A 5084-nucleotide genomic window follows, 5' to 3' on the forward strand; every position below is an offset into this window, starting at 1 on the left:
TACCACACAGAAGGCATCTTTTAATGATTTTTTAATGTCAATCTCCCAGACAGACGTCCTTCTGCCTGTGTGTAAACTATATTTCCACAGGGAGTACTCGTGGCTCTGCCCTGGAATTAAATAGGGGCTTCTCAGGTGCTACAGGATGTAGCTGACACGCTCACATGGTGAGAATCAGCCAGGCACCGCCATGCACATGGTGTCCACCACTTTCCTAAATCCTGCAGTGCAGTAGGGAGCAGGAAATGGATCTGTTCTCTATTCAAAGGTCATAAAGCCAAGAACTCCTAAAGTTCTTTCATCAGAGTCACCAGTCTCTAACTCAGCTGGGCATTCTGTCAGGTATGGTCAGTTCCTTGCCAGGTATGGTCATCTGGCAAGGAACTGCAGCATCTTTTGGAAATTCATCTCCCTGTGGTTCACAGTAAGGAGACTGGGGTTTGAAACTTGATCCTGCCACTTACCAGCAGAGGGTGTCATTCCCACTCACCTCCAAGTGATCCTACACTCCCTTTATTGACCACAACCTCTGCTTTCTTTCAGGGCTCTTCCCCTCCCCCACCCTGCATATGGTCAGGGCAGGGCTGTCCCCAAGCCTAACCCAATCAGCACACCTGCATCGCACCGGCCACAGGGACTGCTTCTGGTACAGATCCTGGTACAAAGCAGTTAGATCTGAGCAAGTCAGAATATTTTGCAAGAGCTACTCGAAAAAGCACGCTATTTCCTGCTGGATTTGACTCTGTAGCTGATGCTGGAGACCAACTTGCCACAGTTTGGCTGGGACTTCGTTGGCTTTAAAACTGAAAGTCCCAAGTCTGGGGAACCCCCTAACTCCCAAGCAAACTAGAGCAGTTGGTCACCCCAAGTGATGTGAGGGCTGGAGTTCCTGCAGCCACATGGTTACCACTGGAAATCTGACAATGAAATCAGTACAAAGGAAACAGGTGAGAGGTATAGAGAAGAAGCCAGTTCCTGGTCACATCTTCAAATTCCTTGTTCTCTTTTTTGCTTAACCCAGGTTGAGCTGGATTTCCTGGCACTTGTAACAGAATGTCTGTTCACCAGTATATCAGTTGTGTGATATTGCACAAGTCTCTTAACCTCCCTGAGCCTCAGTTACTGCCTCTGTAAAACTGGAATAATACTTTCTGAAGATTACATGAGAACAGTACCAAGTCTCTATCTCAAGACCCAGCGTGAAGTAACTGCCCAGTAAGTTCTGTTTCTTTCCGCTTCATAAGCTAGCACACTGATAAACTTTAGACAGTGAGGGCTGGAAAGGAAATAGAGATGCACTTGCTCTGATTGCTCATTATATACATAAGGGAAACTGAGGCACGGTTGAAAAATGACTTAACTGAAGCCCTTTGGCAAGTGACAAGGTCAGAACTAGAAACAGGCCCCTGAGTTTGGACTAGTGCTCTTTCTTCAACATCATGAACCCAAATCTGGTTTCCTCTTCTGGGAATACCAGTCTGTTAATGCACAGAGGATGAATCTTTCACAAGCCAAGAAGATAACACTCAAACTTGATGATAGTGGCACATCTGGGACAGAGCTAGCAGCTGGCCCAGAGCAACAAATGCTTGCCTGCCCAATCTGTGTCACTGGCATCGGTCCAGTGTCCATGGTATTCTACCAACAGGACTCTTCTTCCGCCCCAGTGTCACCTGCCTCAACCAAAAGCGAACGTCTCCTCTGAAATGCACATTTGAATGCAGGCCTGAGAGATCCATTCTCCTGTAAACCACCTAATGATGAAATGCATCTGTTATGAACTGCATGTTTGTGTTCCTCCGAAATTCATAATGGAAATAGCCCCCAGTGGGATAATGTAAGGAAATAAGACCTTCAAGAGGTAATTAAGTCAAGAGGGTGAAATCCTCTGATGAACTATCGCAAGAACAGAAAACCAGACACCGCATGTTCTCACTCATAAGCGGGAATTGAACAATGAGAACACTTGGACACAGGAAGGGGAACATCACACACTGGGGCCTGTCGTGGGGTGGGGGGAGCGGGGAGGGATAGCATTAGGAGATATACCTAATGTAAATGACAAGTTAATGTGTGCAGCACACTAACATGGCACATGTATACATATGTAACAAACCTGCATGTTGTATACATGTACCCTAGAACTTAAAGTATAATAAAAAAAATAAAAAGTAAAACAAAAAATAGAAGAGAAATCCTCTGATAAGATTAGCGCCCTTATAGGAAGAGACAGAGTTCTCTGTCCCTCTGTCTCTGTCTGTCTGTCTCTCTCTCTCTCCCTCCTTTCTTCCTCTTCTACCCTCCACCCCATGTGAGATTACAATGAGAAGACAGCTGTCTTCAAGACAGGAAGAGGGCCCTCATCAGAACCCAACCATGCTGGCATGCTGATGTTAGACTTCCAGTCTCCAGAACCGTGAGAAATGCATTTCTCTTATTTAAGCTCTCCAGTCTATGGTATTTGTTATAGCATTCAGGGGTGACTGAGAAGGTATCAATAACCAATTTGTCACTGCAAGATTCAGAAGCTAACTTTAGACTTTGCTTTCTTCTTGGGCGAGTAAAATTCATTGGCAAAATGAGGCTCCCAGCTGTATTCATAAATGCCTTTCCCAAAGCAAATGAAACTAGGGGGAAGAAAAAGAAAGAAGAAGAGAGAATGTGAAAATCCTGCACCAAGCTGGATTGGGAGTGGGGGTGGGGAAGTCACCTGAGGCAGATGCTCCAGTGCTTAACTGGTCTGCTCTCTCCTTTCCAGTTTGGAGGCATAGCCAGGAGCTTACCAGGGCATGGGGAGGCGGAGCCACCTCTCTGCTCTACTGGTGATTTATTTGCTATGTCCACAGCCTCCTCTCTTACAAACTGGACTGGTTTTACTCTAAGCTGACTTGAGATCATAAAAGGAATATTCTCCTTGACTGCCACATGTTTGGGAGGGAGACTGGGACAGAGTGGCCAAATGATTCCCCCAGGACTACTGGGCTTGAGGCCAGCTGCTTCAGAAACTCTTGGAGGAATGTACACTACTGAACTGAAAAAAAAATATTCCTCTCTGTAGAGTAGTGGTATGATCACTGTGTGTCCACAGCCAGAGAGGGTGCTTATGGCCGGTGATGCACCAAAATGTGCCTATAAGGCTCTTGAGGGCATTTCACAAGACGATATGTCTGGAACATTACACATGTAGATAAATGTGAGTTTCGTGTGTTTAAGCTTTCATTTCACCACATTTCTCAACCCTACAAGATCTGAACCAATTGATAGGTAAAAAAAAAAGAATAAGATCATAGTCCAAGCTTTAGCTTTATCATTGATAAAGCAGGATTTGATGTCAGGGCTTAAGCCCAAAGGCAAAAGAAAGTCCCTTCTCCTCATCCTCCACCTAGCTAAGCCTGCTGATCCAGGGAGGGCTGGGACAGCTGGAGCCTTGGCTGCCCCTGCTGTCACCCTGCAAGGCACAGATCTGCCTTGGTGAACTTTCTGTAAGGAGAAGGGAAAAGAGGAGGCAAGTGGGCAGGTGGCTCTGAAGGAAAGAGTCCAAGGGTCTGAGCATGATTGATGGTATGATCACATTTTCCATCCCACCAGTCAGATTAACCATGCCTTATCCCAGGGAAGGAAGAAGAGAGTCACCAGAGAAGTGCACGAGGAGTTTGCCCACTGTTTTGTCAAGATCGCCAATGGAGTCCTTGGAGTTCAGAAAGCTGACCCACCTTACAGGTAAAAGTGCCTCCTCATCAACATCCTAGTTTCTTCTGAGGATAAGCTCCCTAAAAAGGGCTCTCTAAGGAAACCCCCTTATTCCAACGTCCAAATGAAAGCAAAGGGTTTTACAGCAAACCTCTCATACCATTTCATATGCCTCTGCCACATTCTTTAATCTTCGTGAGTTCAAAATAAACAAAAAACTTGATTTGAAAAACTTAAAGATTAGCAGCCTTGTTTCAAACTACCCAACGGCCAGCCCAACCGAGGCACCAAGAATCATAGGAGAGGCCAATGAACTCAGTCAATGAGACTGGTGTTGGGTCAAGTTCAGGCACAGACTCAGGGAAACTATGGGGCTTAATTAAGCCTCAGAGCCCCTCACCCACTCATGGGGGTAGGATCTAGCAATGTATTCACATGGTGGTGGATTGTTGTAACGTTTGCGGAGGTAAGCTAATGTAACCCCAATGTGTTAATACCACTGATTATTTCCTCTCCACTCCAGTGTTTCCTCTGTCACACTTCCCTTCACATTGGATAGCACTGGAGTAGCCGAAGAAATTTTGGGGTTTGACTAAGGAAAAATTGATTCAGTAATACATTGGTTTGTGTTTAGCAATAATATATGCATGTAGTTTGCAGTCACTTTTGTAGGTAGTTGTTATTGTTAACTGTTGTAGAGTAGAAATAACCTTCAGAAGTATTTTTTAAGTTCATTTTTAACTGGAATTTTTATTGAGATAATAGTAGTTTTAAGAAATAATACAGAGATTCCTTGTGCACTTTGCCCAGCTTCTCTAGTGATAACATGTTGCAAAACAATTGCCTAATATCACAACTAGATATTAATTTTGATCAAATTCATTTACATTGAGATTTTCCATTTTTACTTTGTGTGTGTGTGTGTGTGTTGAGTGCTATCAATTTTTGTCACCTGTGTAGAGAGGTGTACCTATTACCACAGCCAACTTGCTGCAAAATCTAATACCATGCCACCCTCTAGAACAACACCAGATTCCCTCCCCACAGCTTCCCCTGTCCTTAACCCCAGGCGACCATTAATATGTTCTTCATCTCTAAAATTGTGTCACTTCAAAAACGTTATATAAATGAAACCATACAGTATGGAATCTTTGGGTACTGGCTTTTTTTTCAGCATAATTCTCTTGACATTCACTCAAGTTGTGCGTATCAATAGTTTATTCCTTTTCACAGCTGAGTAGAGTTCATGGAGTGGATGTAGCACCGTTTATTTAGCACCTGTTGAGGGACATCTGAGCTCATTCTAGCTCTTCCAAACATTCACATGCTGGCTTTTGTGTGAACATATGTTTCCATTTCTCCAGGATAAATACAAAAGGATGCAATTGTTGGGT

The 5084-nt window shown here is 44.2% G+C and overlaps 1 long non-coding RNA gene across 1 annotated transcript; it reads left to right on the forward strand.

The window, feature by feature from the left end:
• The first annotated feature begins 371 nt into the window (after positions 1 to 371).
• Positions 372 to 3720, forward strand: LOC117095300. Its single transcript, XR_004441906.1, has 3 exons — positions 372 to 424; positions 1022 to 1215; positions 3614 to 3720. It is a non-coding gene; the product is annotated as an uncharacterized LOC117095300 (long non-coding RNA).
• Positions 3721 to 5084: the final 1364 nt, after the last annotated feature.

The sequence above is a fragment of the Trachypithecus francoisi genome, unplaced genomic scaffold, assembly GCF_009764315.1.
Source record: "Trachypithecus francoisi isolate TF-2019V2 unplaced genomic scaffold, Tfra_2.0 Lachesis_group13, whole genome shotgun sequence".
NCBI lineage: Eukaryota > Metazoa > Chordata > Mammalia > Primates > Cercopithecidae > Trachypithecus > Trachypithecus francoisi.